We start from the raw sequence: 20397 nt of genomic DNA, 5'->3' as shown, positions 1-20397 counted from the left end.
GGCACCTGTCATCCCAGCTACTAGGGAGGCTGAGGCAAGAGAATTGCGTAAGCCCAGGAGTTGGAGGTTGCTGTGTGAGTCCTGTGATATCATGGCACTCTGCCGAGGGCAGTAAAGTGAGACTGTCTCTACAAAAAAAAAAAAATAAAAGGCTCGGCGCCTGTGGCTCAAGAGGCTAAGGCGCCAGCCACATACACCTGAACTGGCGGTTTTGAATCCAGCCCGGGCCCGCCAAACAACAATGATGGTGGCAACCAAAAAATAGCCGGGCATTGTGGCGGCGCCTGTAAGTCCCAGCTACTTGGGAGGCAGAGACAGGAGACTCGCTTGAGCCCAGGAGTTTGAGGTTGCTGTGAACTATGATGCCATGGCACTCTACCCAGGGCAACAGCTTGAGGTTCTGTCTCAAAAAAAAATAAAAATAAAAAAAAGAAAAACAACAAATAACCTAAAAGAAAAGCAGGTTGAAGATAGGGTCACTAAACATATATGTAGTATACACAAATACCCTAAAAATATATCAAAAAGAGGCCTGACCTCACAAAGAAAAGAAATCTAATTATAGGATACCACTATTGGTCAACAAATTGCAAAAAGTTAAAGTTTGATAATATTCAGTTTGCTGGTGGGAGTGGGAAGAGAAGCACTTAAATATATTGGTGAGAATATAAAATACCATATTTGAAGGCAAAAGTTTATGCAGTGGACCTAGCAACTTCACTACTAAGAATTTACCTTAAGAATGTACTTGGAAAAGAACACTAAAATACAAGTGCGAAAATGTTTATCAGAACACTATTTTCAATGGCAAACAACTGGAAATAACCAAAATATCCATCATAAGGACCTGTTTATTATGATATGATCATACAGTAGAATAAAAGGTAGACAATAAAAGAATCAGGTATTGGCGGTACCCGTGGCTCAGTGTGTAGGGTCCCAGCCACATGCACCAGGGCTTCCAGGGCTAGTGGGTTTGAACTGGGACCCAGGCCTGCTAAAAAAAAAAAAAAAATTAGCTAGGCCTTGTGGCAGGTGCCTGTAGTCCCAGCTTCTTGGGAGGCTGAGGCAAGAGAATCGCTTGAGCCCACGAGTTTGAGGCTGCTGTGAGCTTACTTTGTTAAGCTCTCTCTCTCTAGGGCAACAAAGTAAGACTCTGTGTCAATTAAAAAAAACAAAAAAAAGAATCAGATTATGTATCAACATCAACATGTAAGAGTCTTAAGATACATTAAATGAAAAAAAAAGCAAGGTATAGAACAGTGTGCAGTATGTTCCTATTTGCATTTTTGTTTTTAAAGTGGGTAAACAAAATAATTTGTAAAAAAATATATAAAGCTTTTCATTGTAGGTGTAATTGGAAACAAGATTTAAAGGATAGGGAACATAAAAGTAGGAAAAATTTATAGGGGATATTTGTCATCTTTAGTCTGTTCAGCAATCAAATACCATTCCAATTTGGAAATAATTTCCAGGGATTAGAAACAGATATCTCTTTCCTCATTCTTCTTTCATCACATGTACAGGGCTAATACTAATTATGCCCTTTTGCTTTGGACACTGAATCCTATTGAGTGAGGACAAGGTACAGAAGAGTCAGAGATTGTCCATGGAGATCACCAAAAGAGCTGAAAGTTCATAAGCAGAGTCACCAGTACTGAGTCATGGCAGCAGTACCTAGTACATCAGGCGTCCAAACAGCAGTGACCTGCGCAGAGAGCTCTTGTTGCAATTTCCTGACCATCCTTTGCTTTTAAGCTTTTTAAACATCTTCTAAGATTGGTTCTTAAGCTATGAGCTACCAAATACTTTTCAAAAAAATGCCTTTCTGATTATGTAAATTAGAGCCACTTTATATCATCTGCAAACCAAGAACGCTAACTTGTTTTATTTTTCTGTAATTTTGGTGTGAGCAAGAGATGGTGAAAACACACTTTTTTGGGCATTTCCTTTAATATGTGAGCTTTCTGGTATCTTATATAGCACTGTGGGCAACAGGAGAATTAAACAATCTATTTAAAAGGGTATATTATAGCATTTTAAGAAGGGGAGGTGCTAATCTCTCAAAAAACTTGAATATTACTTAAGAAAACATTCACCATGGCTGCCCCTCCCTCTTCCTCCACACTCTTCCCAAGGATTTCATATCCACAGTTGGCTTATTGCCTTATTAGTCTGACACAATGGAAAGGTGGGGGGGACGGGACAAGAAAACAGCACTTTCCAAAGGGATATGGGAAAATCTGCCTATAGATATTTGGAAAGCAGAACTAAAAAATTAGATAGACAAAAGCAGAGAGGTAATCTCTCAGAACTTGGATAATCTAGAATATAAATCTTTCTAACTATACCTTACGTGAAGTAATTTCAATATAAAAAAAATCAGAATTCATTAGTAACTCACATTTGAGAACACTATTTTTAATAATTCTTTACTTGCTTTAAAGAGTTACTATGAAAAAGATTTAAACAAGCTGCAAGAGTACATTTTAAAATTACTTTTGTCTAAATATATAAATGTACATAATTCAAATTATATAAAAAGCTTATAATAAAAAATTAGTCAAATAAATATGGCAGAGTAAGAAGCACAAGGAACCCATCTCCCCACCTAGACAACAAATGTAGTGACAGACTCTATCTGGTGAAACAATTTTAGAACTATGGAGTCATTGCAAAGGTTGTCAGCTCCTTAGGGAAGGTTTGGATGGTAAATCACAGTTAGCATGAGCCAATTTCAGCAATTAATGCAGTTGTAGCTACACATCCCTGACCTCCACAATAGACGGCCATGCACATGTTTCTGGAGCAGCCTGCATCCAGCTTGTAAGAGTCAAGGCTGGCAAAAAGGATCTTCCTTGTCCTCCAAATACCAGGAATCTATGTTCTGATTGCTAATTGCTGCTTCTGATCATGGATATATCAACACAGGGGCAGGCCGCCACTGTTGCAACCTCCACCAGCTGAAATAGTTTTCAGGAGACTTAAAGATTCAAAGTTATTTTAGGAGCCTTTTAGGAGCCAGACATCTAAAGTTGGTAACATTGGAAAGGAACCATGTATACAGGGATTTCAGACAGTCACTCCACATGCCCAGAGAAAAAACACAGGCTGAGAAGATCTTCCATTTATACTGTAAGCTGGATTTCCAGGACAGAAATACCCTGAAAATTGAAGAAACAAACAAAACTAGCGTGTTGTAATTTTAGGGGATTAAATATAGGAAATTTGTCCAGAATAGACTGACTTTAGGCCACAAACACTCAATAAAATTTTAATAGACATCATATAAGTATCTTCTATAACAGCAGTTCTCAACTGTGGGTCGCAACTCCTTTGGGGGTCAAACGACCCTTTCACAGGGGCTCATCTAAGACCATCCTGCATATCAGATATTTACATTACGATTCATAACAATTGCAAAATTACAGTTATGAAGTAATAACTAAAAATAATTTTATTGTTGGGGGTCACCACAACATGAGTAACTGTATTAAAGGGTCGCGGCAATAGGAAGGTTGAGAATCACTGTTTTATAACAGAATAACATTAAAAATCAATCAAAAAAGAAAAACTAGAAAATTCAGAAAATTGTGGTAATTAACAAAAAATATTCTTAAAGAAGAAATTACAAGGAAACTTAGAGAATACTTAAAAACAAATAAAAATGCAGTGTACCAAGTGATGGGATACAGAGAAATCAGTACGAAGAGGGAAATTTATACATTACAAAAGAAAAAAGAGCTCAAGTCAACAATATAACTTCAAACCTTAAGGAATGAGACAAAGAATTAATAAACCCAAAGCTAGCAGAAAGAAGGAAATAAATATTAGAGCAGATATAAACAAAATAGGGAATAGAAAAATAATAGAAAAAAAAATCAATGAGACCAAAATTTGGTTCTCTGAAAGATTAATAAAATTGGCAAACTTTTAGCTAGATTTACTATGAAAGAAAAGAGAAGCCTCAAATCACTAAAATCCAAAATAAAAGTGCACTATTACTAGAAATACTAGAGAAATAAAGATAGTAAGAGTAATACGAACAATTGTGTGGCAATAAATCAAATAATCTAGATTAAATGGACAAATATCTACAAACACAAAATCTACCTAGACTGAATCACAAAAAAGTAGAAAATCTCAATAGACCTATAGCTAGTTAGGCGTTTAGTCAATAATAAAAAACTTCCACAGCAAGAAAAGCTCTAGACCTGATGACTTCACTCATGAATTCTATCAAACATTAAAAGAATACAAATTTTTCTCAAATTTCTCCCAAAAATTGAAGAGGAGGGAACTCCAACACATTTTATGAGGCCAACATTGCTCTGATACCAAAATCAGATGAAGCCATTCCAAGAAAATTGTAGACCAATACCCATTATGAACACTGGTGCAAAAGTCTCAAAAAAACACAATACCAGCAAACTGAATTCCACAGCATATTAAATGGATTACATATGAGGACCAAGTGGAATTTATTCCTGTAATGCAAGAATGAAAAACAATGCAATACACCATGTTAACAGAAAGAAGAAAAAAAACAACAACACAAGATCACCTCAACTAGCACAGAAAAAGCATTTGAAAAAATTCAATGCCACTTTATCATTAAAACACTCAACAAACTAGGAATAAAAAGGAATTATGCCAATAAAGTAATACCATATATGAACATCCCATAGCTAACATTATATTCAATGGTGAAAATCTGAAAGCTTTTCCTCTGGGGTCTGAAACAAGACAGGATACCTGCTTTCACCACTTCTGTCCAACATAATATTGAGTGCTCAACAGAAATAAGTAAGAACAAGAAATAAAAGTCATCCCAAATTGGAAAGGAGCAAGTATAATTATATGTTTTCATATGGCACGGTTTCAGACGTAGAAAACCCCAAGGATTCCATGATTGATTAACTAATTAAGCAAAGAAGCAGGGCACAAAATTAACATACAAAAAATAAGTTTCATTTCTATACTCCACAAATGAAGAATTCAAAAAGGAAACTAACAAAACAATTAGATTTACAATACCATCAAAATGAATAAAGAACTTAAGAATTAACCACAGAAGTGATTTCTTGGCATGCTGAAAACTATAAAACATTGCTGAAAGAAATTAAAGACATAAATAAATGGAAAGACATCCTAAGTTCATAGATGAAATAAATGACTTAACTCTATTAAAATGTCGATACTACCTAGTCCAATTTTTAAATGAGATCCCAATCAAAATACCAATTTTTTTCATAAATAGAAAAATACATCCTAAAATTAATAAAAGCTCCTGAATGGCAAAAAAAATCTTGAAATAGAAGAACAAAGTTAGAGACATACACTTCCTGATTTCAAAACTTACAGTAATAAACATAGTGTGGTAGTGCCATAAAGACAAACATAGACCAAACAAACCCTGGTATCTACGGTCAAATGATATCCAACAAGGGTGCCAAGACAATCCAAAAAGGAAAGGACTGTCTTCTCAACAAAAATGACTGGGAAAACTAGACACCACATTCAAAAGTGTGAAGCTGGACCCTTTGCTATCACCTTATACAAAAATTAACTCAAAATGTATCAAAGACCTAAATGAAAGAGCTAAAAATATAAAAATCTTATAAGAAAACATGGGAGCAAAATTTCATGGCATGAATTTGACAATGCTTTTTCAAATGTCACACCAAAGGCACAGAAAATAAATCAGACAAGTTGGACTTCATCAAACTAAAAAGCTTCTGCAAAGCAAACATCAAAAAAGCAACCTACTAAATTAGCAAAAATACAGTAGAATCTCTGTAAGTTGACCATGTAGGGGCTTTTTCTTTTTTATTTTTTTGGGGACAGAGTCTCACTATGTCACCCTTGGTAAAGTGTTCTGGAGTCACAGCTCACAGCAACCTCAAACTCCTGGGCTTAAGCAATTCTCTTGCCTCAGCCTCCCAAGTAGCTGGGACTACAGGTGCCAGCCACAACACCCAGCTATTTTTTTGTTGCAGTTGTCAATGTTTAGCTGGCGTGGGCCAGATTCAAACCAGCCAGCCTGGGTGTATGTGGCTGGAGCCCTACCCACTGAGTTATGGGCACTGCCCATCTACAGGATTTTAACAAACTGGTCAACATACGGATGTGGCCAACATAAGAAACTTCCACTGAGTACACGTGGTGCATGTCTGGTCTATGAAAATGAGGTCAACTTAAGGAGATGGTGAATGTAGGGAGATGGTCAACTACGTATCTGCAAATCACATTAAAGAGATTAACATCCAGAACATATAAAGAACCCCTAAAACATAACAACCCCCTCACACATACATCTAAAAACTGGCAAAGGGCTTGACTGGACATTGCTCCAAAGACGATACACAGGAAAACGTTCAAATCACTAATCATTAGGGAAATGAAAAACAAAATTAAAATGATACCAATTCACATACATTAGGATGGCTACTATAAAAAAAAACAAAATAAAACATGTTGGTGAGGGCTCAGAGCCTGTAGCTCAGCGGTTAGGGCACCAGCCACATAGACCATGGCTGGCGGGTTCACACCCAGCCAGGGCCTGACAAACAACAATGACAACTACAACAACAATAACAAAGAAATAGCTGGGCATTGTGGCGGGCACCTGTAGTCCTGGCTATGTGGGAGATTGAGGCAAGAGAATCAATTAAGCCTATGAGTTTAAGGTTGCTGTGAGCTGTGATGTTATGGCACTCTACCGAGGACAAAATAGTGAGACTCTGTCTCAAAAAAATAAAATAAAATGGTTGGTGAGGATTTGGAGAAATCAGAACCCTTGTGCGTTGCTAGTAGAAATGCAAAATCATGTGGCCACTGTGGCAAACAGTACAGTGGTTCCTCAAGAATTGAAACAGAATTACCATTTGATTCAGCAATGTTACATCTGGGTATACAAACACAAAGAAATAAAAGCAAGTAACTCAAACAGGTATTTACACACACATGTTCACAGCAGCAGTATTCACTATAGACAAAAGGTACAATACAAGTGTCCATCGGTGAACATATAAACAAACTTGTAGCATATACACATAATAGAATGTCATTCATCCTTTAAAAGAAAATCCTGTCCTATGTTATAACACAACTGATTTTTGAGGACATTATGGTAAGTAAAATAAGTCAGTCACAAGAAAAAACAAATTATTGTACAATTCCTCCTATATGAGGTACCTAGAATTATCATATACATAAAGACAAAAGTACAACAGTGGTTACCAGGAGCTGAGGGGATGGGAAATAGTGTTACATTTTTATACGTATATAAAAATATATATATTATCATAATTAAAAAAACACAAACGACTCATTTCTGTCTCCATTTTCAAACCCTTATTCTTGTTTCTCCCCCCATGCAACCATTCTTAACTACTGATTCTTTTTCCTTGTATTTAATTCAGTTTCTAAATATTAATACTGCTTCTCATAGATTTGTTACCTATTCATTTCCTGCCACGACAGAAGCTTCCGAAACTAGTAGTACTCCACATATACATTTCACTTCTTTTATTCTCCTCAATGTAATAATATCACGATTTGGGGTTAAATCAATTGAACAATGTTAATATTTGCTTACTTTTTAAAATTTGTTTAGTTTTCTCAGAATTTATTGCATTTTCCCCCAAATATTTCAACATTCATCTATCAGTTCAGAATTTTCTTACTGAAGCCCTCTCTTGCTCTCATCACAACTGGTAGCTTTTAATTGGACTGTGTACTCAAACCCTTTTCTTTCCTTTCTTGGTTTATTCCCTTGTTTTGCTGGAGCATATCACCTAGTACTCTCCTAAAAAAATGTTTATCATGAATACATATTTTTTTCTGTTTTCACACTTGATTGACAGTTTGGCTGAACACAGAATTATAGGCTGAACATACAGCTTTTGAAGGGGTGTTTCATTATCTTTTGCCTTTCATCTAACCAAGAAGTTAGATGCTATTAATAATGATAATCCTTCCTAAATGATCCCAAAAGCCTTTATTTTTATTTATTTATTTTTTGAGAGTCTCATTATATTGCCCTCAGTAGAGTGCCGTTACGTCACAGCTCACAGCAACCTCGAACTCGTGGGCTTAAGTGATTCTCTTGCCTCAGCCTCCCAAGTAGCTGGGACTACAGGCTCCTGCCACAAAGCTTGGCTATTTTATTTGGGGTGGGGTGGGGTGGGTGGGTTAGAGTTGTCATTGTGGTTTAGCTGGCCAGGCCAGGTTCAAATCCCACCACCCTCAGTGTATGTGGCTAGCGCCATAACCGAGTCTAAGAGCCTAAAAGCCCTCTTGGGGTGGGGGGGGGCTTTGAGCAAGATGGAGGCCAAGTAACAGCTTCCCTGCAATTGGGCACGGTGAGTCGGGGGAGATAAGACTCCGGGCATCTCTGGCTGGTGGGGTCTGCCTATAATCATCCCTGTGAGGATACAGAGTCAGTAAGGGACTTCTGGATCCCAAGAGGAGGACAAAAACAGTGGAAAACTGGCAAGGGGTTGCATATGTTCCATCAACCTAATCCTGTCGGCAGCTGTAAGTACAAGCAGCAATGAGACTGCAAACCGGAAAGGCCTCACCTGTGAACTGTTACACTGTTTTTGGACTTGGCACTCAGTTGAACTGCCTTGGGGAGAGCTTGAGCAGGAGTGCAGAGAACTTTGAGCATTGTCTAGGGTGCCAGACTGAGCCGCTGAGCCGGACGGACCTAATAGTGTTCGGCTGTGGGTCGCAGGGAGCCATTCTGAGAACTGCCCCAGCAAGCTCCGCACTCAGGCTCGCAGAGCAAGGTTGGAGGTGAAGCTACTAACCTAGTGACTGAGCAGCCTAAAGGCGGGGACTGACCTGCTTACAGCCTTCACCCTCAGGGGCAGAGTGAGACTGGTTTTGGCAGACTGGAGCCTCGGGCTGTTGCACTGGGTAGAGTGCCGTGGCATCACAGCTCATAGCAACCTCAAACTCCTGGGCTTGGCGCCGCCCGGACCTCCATAAGAGCTGCACCACGACCCCTGACCCACACCCGCTGGGCCTCCGCATGCCCTGACCAGGAACTGCGGGAGCCGTGCAACCCTGCGTCCTCCCTCCTCTACCCTCCCTGCCTCCACACCAGCCTGCTCGTCTGGACAGGGACTCTGGCAGCCGCATGCCCTCCGGAGCCCTCCCTGCCTCTGCGCAGAGCCCTTCAACCCGACAGAGACTGCTGGAGCCTTGGGCTCTCTGTGCCAAAGTCACTGGGCGCCAGGCACTCCCAGAACCGTGCACACCACCTCCCGCCCTGTTGCTGGATCCGGGTGTCACACTCCGGAGCTGCTTCCACAACCAGAAATCACTGGCTGGGGCAGCCCCAGAAAACTACAAAGGGTCACTCCCTACAAAGATCCAGCAACAATAAGAGTGATCCCGCTGGGGTCTAATCTTGGAGAGACACCTCCAACTCTGAGGACAGTCAGAGGCAACGGTGAAAAACAATCATGAGGCGAAATCAACAGAAAAACTCTGGCAATATGAATAATCAGAGTAGATCAACTCCCCCAAGGATCAATGAGGCAGATACGGCACAAGATCCCATGCACAAATAAATAGCTGAGATATCAGAAATCGAATTCAGAATCTGGATAGCAAATAAGATCGAATTAGAATTCCAAGCAGTAACCCAAAAGATGTCTCAAGAATTCAACGAATTCAAAGACCAAATGACCAAAGATTTCTGACACATTGAGACAAGGAGTTGCAGCCCTCAAAGATCAGAGAACAACAGCAGAATCACTCAGTAACAGAATGGAGCAAGGAGAAGAAAGGATTTCTGACATTGAAGACAAAGTTTTCTCAAAGAAGAAGAGAAATGGAGGGCAAAAACAGATCACTCTCTCTGAGAGCTCTGGGATAATTCGAAGGAAATCAATATTCATCTTATTGGGATCCCCGAAAGCGGCGAACTGGCTTTGCAAGGCACAGAGTCTCTTCTCCATAAGATTATGAAGGAGAACTTTCCAGTTTCCAGACATGCCAAGAGATTCCGAAATTCAGATAGCAGACAGTTTCAAATTCCAGCACGACTCAACCCAAATAAGACATCCCCCAGACACATCATAATCAATTTCACTAAAGTTAAAATGAAGGAGAAAATTCTGAAAGCAGCCAGACGAAAGAAAACCATCACCCACAAGGGCAAGAACATTAGAATAACTGCAGATCTCTCTGCTGAAACCTTTCAAGCTAGAAGAGGATGGTCATCGACTTTTAATCTCCTAAAACAAAATAACTTTCAACCCAGGATCCTGTACCCAGCTAAACTGAGTTTCATTTATGACGGAGAAATTAAATACTTTAATGACATTTACATGTTGAAGAAATTTGCCATAACTAAACCAGCTCTCCAGTATATTCTCAGACCTATCCTCCATACAGACCAGCATAATCCTCCACCACAAAAGTAATCCAACCCAGAAAATTTTGCTGAAATTCCAACTTCCACAGTCACAAAAGGATTAAAAATGTCCACCGGACTCTCGAAAGGCTTATCAATATTCTCAATTAATGTGAATGGTTTAAATTGTCCTCTAAAGAGGCAAAGGTTGGCGGACTGGATACAAAAACTCAAGCCAGATACCTGCTGCATACAAGAATCGCATCTTACATTAAAAGACAAATATAGACTCAAGGTGAAGCAATGGTCATCTATACTCCAGGCAAATGGAAAGCAGAAAAAAGCAGGCGTTGCAATCCTGTTCACAGATGCAATAAGGATGGACACTTCATATTTGTTAAAGGTAATACTCAATATGATGAGATTTCAATTATTAATATTTATGCACCCAACCAGAACACACCTCAATTTATAAGAGAAACTATAACAGACATGAGCAACTTGATTTCCTCCAGTTCCATAGTAGTGGGAGATTTTAATACCCCTTTAGCAGTGCTGGACAGATCCTCCAAAAAGAAGCTAAGCAAAGAAATTTTAGATTTAAACTCAACCATTCAACATCTGGAGTTGACAGACATCTACAGAACATTTCATCCCAACAAAACTGAATACACATTCTTCTCATCAGCCCACGGGACATACTCCAAAATCGACCACATCCTAGGCCACAAATCTAACCTCAGCAAATTTAAAATAATAGAAATTATTCCTCGCATCTTCTCAGACCATCATGGAATAAAAGTTGAACTCAATAACAATAGGAACCTACATACCCGTACAAAAACATGGAAGCTAAACAACCTTACCTAACTTCAGCATAAGGATACCACGTATATCCAGCAATATCCTTATGCTGGATAGGATAAGGATATCTTATGCTGAAAGATATATGGGTTATAGATGAGATTAAGAAGGAAATTACCAAATTTTTGGAACAAAACAACAATCAAGACACGAATTACCAGAATATCTGGGATACAGCAAAGGCAGTCCTAAGAGGGAAATTTATAGCACTGCAAGCCTTCCTCAAGAAAACGGAAAGAGAGGAAGTTAATAACTTAATGGGACATCTCAAGCAACTGGAGAAAGAAGAACACTTCAACCCCAAACCCAGCAGAAGAAAAGAAATAACCAAAATCAGAGCAGAATTAAATGAAATTGAAAACAAAAGAATTATACAACAGATCAATAAATCCAAAAGTTGGTTTTTTGAAAAGATCAATAAAATAGATAAACCTTTGGCCAACCAAACCAGGAAAAAGAGAGTAAAATCTCTAATTTCATCAATCAGAAATGGTAACGATGAAATAACAACAGACTCCTCAGAAATTCAAAAAATCCTTAAAGAATACTATAAGAAACTCTACTCTCAGAAAGATGAAAAGCCAAAAGAAATCGACCAATACCTAGAAGTACGCCACCTACCAAGACTTAGCCAGAACAAAGTGGAAATGTTGAACAGGCCCATATCAAGTTCTGAAATAGCATCAACTATACAAAAATCTCCTAGAAAGAAAAGCCCAGGACCAGATGGCTTTACGTCACAAATTCTACCAAACCTTTAAAGAAGAACTAGTACCTATATTACTAAACCTCTTCCAAAATATAGAAAAAGAAGGAATATTACCCAACACATTGTACGAAGCAAACATCACCTTGATCTCCAAACCAGGGAAAGACCCAACAAGAAAAGAAAATTACAGACCAATATCACTAATGAATATTGATGCTATTGATGCTAAAATACTCAATAAGATCCTAACAAACAGAATCCAACAACACATCAAAAAAATTATACACCACAACCAAGTAGGATTTATCCCAGGGTCTCAAGGCTGATGGTTCAATATACGTAAAGCTATAAATGTAATTCAACACATAAACAAACTAAAAAATAAGGACCATATGACTCTTTAAATTGATGCAGAAAAAGCTTTTGATAACATCCAGTATCCCTTCATAACCAGAACACTTAAGAAAATTGGTATAGAAGGGACATTTCTTCAACTAATAGAGGCCATCTACAGCAAACCCACAGCCAATATCATATTGAATGGAGTTAAATTGAAATCATTTCCACTTAGATCAGGAACCAGGCAAGGTTGCCCATTGTCTCCATTGCTCTTTAACATTGTAATGGAAGTTTTAGCCATTGCTAATTAGGGAAGAAAAGGCGATCAAGGGTATCCATATAGGGTCAGAAGAGATCAAACTTTCACTCTTGGCAGATGATATGATCGTATATCTGGAAAACATTAGGGATTCTACTACAAAACTTTTAGAAGTGATCGAGGAATACAGCAATGTCTCAGGCTACAAAATCAACACCCATAAATCTGTAGCCTTTATATATACCAACAATAACTAAGCCGAACAAACAGTCAAGGACTCTATTCCTTTCACAGTAGTGCCAAAGAAGATGAAATATTTGGGAGTATACCTAACAAAGGACGTGAAAGATCTCTACAAAGAGAACTATGAAACTTTAAGAAAAGAAATAGCTGAAGATGTTAACAAATGGAAAAACATACCATGCTCATGGCTGGGAAGAATCAACATTGTTAAAATGTCTATACTACCCAAAGCAATATATAATTTTAATGCAATTCCTATTAAAGCTCCATTGTCATATTTTAAAGATCTTGAAAAAATAATACTTGGTTTTATATGGAATCAGAAAAAACCTTGAATAGCCAAAACATTACTCAGCAATAAAAACACAGCAGGAGGAATCACGCTACCAGACTTGAGACTGTACTACAAATCAACAGTGATGAAAACAGCATGGTATTGGCACGAAAACAGAGAAGTAGATGTCTGGAACAGAATAGAGAACCAAGAGATGAATCCAGCTACTTACCATTATTTGATCTTTGACAAGCCCATTAAAAACATTCAGTGGGGAAAACATTCCCTATTTAGCAAATGGTGCTAGGTGAACTGGCTGGCAACCTGTAGAAGATTGAAACTGGACCCACATCTTTCACCATTAACTAAGATAGACTCTCAATGGATAAGAGATTTAAACTTAAGACATGAAACTATAAAAATACTTTTCCCCTTCAAGGGAAAACTCTTGAAGGAATCGGCCTGGGTGATTATTTTATGAGGAGGACTCCCCAGGTAATTGAAGCAGTATCAAAAATACACTACTGGGACCTGATCAAACTAAAAAGCTTTTGCACAGCCAAGAATGTAGTAAGTAAAGCAAACAGACAGCCCTCAGAATGGGAGAAAATATTTGCAGGTTATACCTCCGATAAAGGTCTAACAGCCAGAATCCACACAGAACTCAAACATATTAGCAAGAAAAGAACACGTGATCCCATCTCAGGGTGGGCAAGGGACTTGAAGAGAAACTTCTCTAAAGAAGACCGACGCAAGATCTACAAACACATGAAAAAAAGCTCATCATCCTTAATCATCATAGAAATGCAAATCAAAACTACTCTGAGATATCACCTAACCCCAGTAAGAGTAGCCCACATAACAAAATCCCAAAACCAGAGATGTTGGCGTGGATGTGGAGAAAAGGGCACACTTCTACACTGCTGCTGGAAATGCACACTAATACGTTCCTTCTGGAAGGATGTTTGGAGAATACTTAGAGACCTAAAAATAGACCTGCCGTTCGATCCTGTAATTCCTTTACTAGGTTTATACCCAGAAGACCAAAAATCACAATATAACAAAGACATCTGTTCCAGAATGTTTATTGCAGCCCAATTCATAATTGCTGAGTCATGGAAGAAGCCCAAGTGTCCATGGACCCATGAATGGACTAACAAATTGTGGTACATATATACCATGGAATATTATGCAGCCTTAAAGAAAGATGGAGACTTTACCTCTTTCATGTTTACGTGGATGGAGCTGGAACATATTCTTCTTAGCAAAGTATCTCAGGAATGGAAGAAAAAGTATACAATGTACTCAGCCCTACTATGAAGCTAATTTATAGCTTTCACATGAAGGCTATAACCCAACTATAGCACAAGAATATGGGGAAAGGGCCAAGGGAGGGGAAGGGAAGGGGGAGGTTAAGGTAGAGGCAGGGTAATGGGTGGGGCCACACCTACGGTACATCTTAGAATGGGTACAGGCGAAACTTACTAAAGGCAGAATACAAATGTCTACATACAATAACTAAGAAAATGCCATGAAGGCTACGTTGAACAGTTTGATGAGAATATTTCAGATTGTATATGAAACCAGCACATTGTATCCCTTGATTACACTAATGTACACAGGTATGATTTAACAATAAAAAAAAAAGCCTTCTTTATATTGTCTTTACTCCCAATGATGTCAAAGAAATTTCATAATAATTTGCCTCATATGAAACTTCTTTCATTTACTACAGTTAGTACCACCTAAAGACTCAAATCCTAAAGAAATTTTCTAGTTATTATTTTTTTGATTTCTCCCCTTTGTTTTCTCTGTATGGATTCTGTTTATTGGCTACCAGACTTAAAGTACATTTTAACAGATACAATTTGCATACAACATTCTATAATACTGTACTAAACATCTAAAGCAGTCTTTTTACATGTACCAATAATGTAGTAACTTAAACATACAGGTTTACATACTGATTCTGTTAATTATACAGAATCAAATGCCTGGTAGTTGTTCAAACAATTTAAGGAAAGAGCAGTATAGAAGCTAAATGGCAACAAACAGGGATAAGTCAGGCACTACACAACTCCTGCTAATTTTTGCCACACAGCAATGTAAGTTAAGTTTTGTCCAGATCCACCAACTTTACAGAAGCTAGAAATATGGCTTTTTATGTGAGGTCCCTTGATTTTTAAATATAGGCAATAAATTCCAGTGGTAAGCCCCACATGAACCAACACTTTGTTAGACCAAACAAAGGATATCAACAGGCTAGATAAGCTCAAGAATTTCCACTTTGGGTCTTTTGATATATACGAAATACAGTTACTAAGGAAATCAGCTCTGGAATCTAAAAGACCTGGACTCAACCTTCAGCCTCACTACTTACCAGAGTTATGGCACATGGGAAAATTAACTTCTTTTAAGCTATCTATGAAATAGGGACAGACTTACTGTACAGATTTAGTAAGATGACATAGGCTTACATAACAGTTACTTGTGTAAATAATATGCAAATAAATGCTCAAAACGTTACCTATATTAAAATACCAAAAAAACAAAACAAAACAAAAAACAAAACCCAGATTGGTGATGATAATAAACAGCATCTAATTCATGAAGGTTCCCCATTTGTAAGAAAATAAGACTAACACAATAAGTGGACAGCAGCCAATGGGCACAGTGGTTTCTCTTGGAGTGACAAAAATGTTTTGGTATTTAATACAGGTGGTAGTTCCATAACATTGTGAAAGTATTAATTGAACTGTACACTTTAAAATGATTAATTCTGTGTTACGTGAATGTCATCTCAATAAAGAAAAAAGTAGGAAACAGGGAGATAATACAAGAGAAGAAGTCAGAAAATGTTAGAAGGGAAGAACGGAACTGATACACTTTCCTCTAAATTATATTGACACTTGCCTCTAAATAATCTCTTCTTAATTCCTTTATTATTATCATAGTTATGATTTTTTTAGAGACAAGAGTCTCACTTTGTCGCCTTCAGTAGAGTGCTGTAACATCACAACTCACAGCAACCTCAAACTCTTGGGCTCAAGCCATTCTCTTACCTCACCCTTCCAAGTAGCTGAGAGTATAGCACCCACCACAATGCATAGCTAGTTTTTGTTGCTGCTGTTATTGTGGATTAGCCCGCCCGGGCTGAGTTTGAACCCACCAGCCTCAGTGTATGTGGCTAGCACCATAACCACTGTGCTATGGGCGCCAAACCAGACAATAAATTGTTTTATAAAAAATCATTACATATCACAAGATTGTACTCTCAGTTATTTTCCTATAAATATAGTAATCTTCTCGATTACTATATTTCCAAAATATAGTAAGTTTTTTGGAAGTTTCCAAAAACTTCCTAGTAAATGGAAAAAATATGTATTATTTCCTAAAGTTACGGAAAGTAAAATATTGTTACATGCATCTTTTTTCATTTTATAAAATTTCCCAAACAATGCTCTGTGAAAATGAGATGTTATTTAATGTACAACAAAAGAAATGAAAGAGGAGGCACAGGGAAAGGGAAAGAAAAGAGAAGAATAGGAAAAGAAAAGCAGCATAGTAGAATCTCACTCTTAGGAGATTATAAGGCATAGTGCATTTTAAAACTTCTGCAGTGAGAGATCCAGTTAACTTCTATTAAAACTACATTTTCCAGATTTTTATTAGAGACAAAACAGATCTTAAGTTACACCTCTTGAACACATGAAGTACCAATTTGTTAAAGACTACTTGGATTTATACCAGATAACATAAATTAGATAACTTCAATACTAGCCCAAGGGACAAGATTAACATACATGTCAAAGAATAATTGATTATCTGAATAAAACACTGTTTCATACTTCCAGCATGTCAAGGCAAGAGCTTTAAAACAAGAAAGGAGGAAGAAAAGGGGCAGTAGTAAGAAGAAAGGAAGAAAAAAACAACTTGGGAAGCTCTTTAACTTCCCTTCTGTAAGATGTCTCTGTCCTGCCCTGTCAATTAGGACTGCTTATTAAGCAAAACATTTCCACTTAACATAGTAAAAATGTTCAGCTTGGTACACTTCCCCTCATCTTCGGCTTATTTTTTACGTTTACACCTAAGCCTAGAGGATATTCTCAAAAAGAGAAATCTGTATTCCAAGTACCTCAAGTATAAAATTTCACATTGCCATAGTAAAGCACATCCCCCAAACATTTAAATACTAAACAATTTAAATATGAATGTATTTGCAATTTATTTTAGTCAAAGCAATGATGTAGTACAATAGTTAACAAAAATCTGGACTCTGCACAATATTTCCCGTTTGGGGGAAAAACATCACAGGAAAAATGTTGGTTTAAATAAAAAAGAATAATTTTAAATATCCTTTGGACATTTAAATAGTGAGGGCAAAGAAAAATTCAACTGAAAATAGCTTTAACAGAAAAGTAAAGGTATACAGAAATAAAAACACATTTTTCACTGAGACATAGTCACCTTTGAACCAAAAACAGAATAATTACTGATTATTAATACTGTCCCCAACATAATGTAAACCAATCAGGGAAATCACTCACTCAGGTACTAGAAAACAGCTATACCTTAGAGAGGTTAATGCTAAAAGGCAAATTATTAGGACTTACTTATTTTCCTTTTCATTTACGGAAGGACTAACTACACCTTCCTTCCTAGTTACTATTCATTCTTTCTCTTATAAAAGAAGGAGAGTGTGCTGGGCAATTGAAGCTCTCAAAGCCTTATTGGCCATTTATCCTACAATCAAAAAAAGAACAAGACAAACAAAACAAGGGCAGCATAACTGTTACATTCAGCTGATAATCCTTCAGTTTGATACACTATTAAACTGCCACTATGCCATGTAGCAATATCAATTGGCTAAAAAACAAGCCAGACACAAACTATTTTTTAGGAAAGCATATTTGAAAGCCATAAGGCTAGAATAAAACAAGCTAGATAAAGCTAGATAGAATAAAATATAGCCTTGATTAATGATCATAAACCTAATGTCAGTTTTTTAATTCAGAGGTATGATAGAAGTTATGAAATCAGAAGATGAGGGACAAAACTGGTTCCCACTATAGTCTTTTCTTAGTTAAGTTATTATCATCTAAGGTCTGATGATCATCAGTGGTACAGGTCTAGAAACTGAACATCAGTAACTTAAACGACAATCAGCTGGCCTCAGTGACTAATACACACTCAGAAGTGACCAATGTAAAAACCATCAAACTATATTAATTTACCATGAGGATATCCTTACCATAGTTAGAAAACTTGCCCTTTATTCAGAGTACTCATACTATTTCTCAGCATGAGCACTATCTGGCTGGGTTGAATTGGTACTTAGTTGAATACAGTAATGTGAAGTAGATCATCTTGTGAGGTCTTTCTTCCTGGCCTGATGAACACTTCTGCACCATAGCAAAGAATACACGTGTAGTGACTATACCACATGTGTTCCAGATTCTCCATCTCTCGATTCAAATTTTACCTCTGTCAATTCTTTTTTCATGGCTCATTCCATTTTCTTTAAATAGGTTATTCTCACAAGTTATACTAAGTTACTGCTCTTAGGAGCCTAAATGTTAAGCATCCTCCAACTATGTCTTGCCTAACTATGAGAAGGCAAATTCGTTTCCCTATTAAGTTCTTTTTTTTTTTTGAGAAGGAGTCTCACTATGTTGCCCTTGGTAGAGTGCCCTGGCAACACAGCTCACAGTAACCTTAAACTCTTGGACATAAGCAATTCTCTTGCCTCAGCCGCCCAAACAGCTGGGACTACAGGTGCCCACAACACCACCCAGCTATTTTTGTTGCTGTTGTTGTTGCAGTTGCCATTGTTGTATAGCTGGCCCAGGCCGGGTTCAAACCCACCAGTCTGGGTGTATGTGGCCAGCACCCTACCCACTGAGCTACGGGTACCACCTCTTTAAGTTCTGAATCAGCACCTCTAATACCTCCATGCAACACCTATAATTTTAATAGAAACTATAAAATAGTAGGGGTTTTTTTTGCAGTTCTTATAGATATTAAAGTTTAATTTTGAATACAATATAAATACTACCAAACTCCAACTGAAAACAACTCAATACTGCAAAATGTAAGTATATTGTGGTTATAAGCAAGTTACTAAATATTAACTGCTTACTGAAACAACTTATGACTGGCTCATAAAAGGGGACAGGTAGTGTTACTCTTTTACGAAAGGATTCTATATCTGCATATTGCTTTTAAAAAGTGCCTTCCTGTGCAGCATCTGTGGCTCAAAGGAGTAGTGTGGTGGCCCCATGTGCCAGAGGTTGCAGGTTCAAACCCAGCTCTGGCCAAAAACTGCCAAAAAAAAAAAAAAGTGCCTTCCTGGCTGGGTGTGGTGGCTCATCAGCTTCTGGAAGGCAGAGGTGGTGGACTGCCTGAGCTCACAGGTTTGAGACTAGCCTGAGCCAGAGAGAGACCCCGTCTCTAAAAAAATAGCTGGGCATTGTGGCAGGCGCCTGAAGTCCCAGCTACTTGGGAGGCTGAGGCAAGAAGATCACTTGAACCCAAGAGTTTGAGGTTGCTGTGAGCTAAGACACCACGGTACTCTACCAAGGGTGACCAAGTGATACTATCTTAAAAAAAAAAAATAAGTACTTTCCTATCCATTTTAACATTTAACTCTCATTAGCACTAAAAATTTAAATGGGAAGTTTTATGAAATACTATATAAGAAATAACTGAGAACTTTTTCTTTTTTAAGAGATAAGGCTTCAGGCCAGGCACAGTGGTTTGTATCTATAATCTCAGAACTTTGAGAGGCCAATGCAGGAAGATAACTTAAGGCCAGGAGTATAAGACCAGCCTGGGCCATATAGTGAGACCTTGTCTCTTTGTACAAAAGATAAAAAAATGAGCTGGGCATACTAGTTCACACCTGTAGTCACAGCTACTCAGGGGTCAGGGGGCTGAGATAGGAAGATCACTTGAGCCCAGGAAATCAGGCTACAGCCTAGGAAATAGAGCAAGACCCTGTCTCTAAAAAAATAAAAAATAAAAACATGTTAAAAAGGATGAGCTCTTGCTATGTTGCCAGGTTGGCCTAAAAATTTGGGTGCAGGTGATCCACACATCTCAGCCTCCCAAATAGCTAGGACTTACAGGTGTGTGCCACCATGCCTGGCTCAGAATTTAAACTTTGAAAGTCATTAAATTTCCTACTGACAATTTAAAGTTAATTTATTCATAAATACATATTTTTTTGCTCTGAAAACATAAAGTATATTAAGACCTCTTACATAGCAGACATAAATTACTTCCCTATAAAATATACCATGTATTCTTAGGTCGTAAGTATATTTTAAAAGCAATAT

The 20397-nt window shown here is 37.8% G+C and overlaps 1 protein-coding gene across 1 annotated transcript in view; it reads right to left on the bottom strand.

Moving 5' to 3' along the window:
- The window catches only part of PTEN (phosphatase and tensin homolog), a 103936-nt gene that overhangs the window by 54728 nt on the left and 28811 nt on the right, over positions 1-20397 (bottom strand). The window lies entirely within an intron of this gene.

This window comes from Nycticebus coucang, chromosome 3 (genome assembly GCF_027406575.1).
Source record: "Nycticebus coucang isolate mNycCou1 chromosome 3, mNycCou1.pri, whole genome shotgun sequence".
Lineage (NCBI taxonomy): Eukaryota > Metazoa > Chordata > Mammalia > Primates > Lorisidae > Nycticebus > Nycticebus coucang.
Note: the sequence above shows the minus strand (reverse complement) of the source record. Positions and strands in the feature narration are given on the sequence as shown.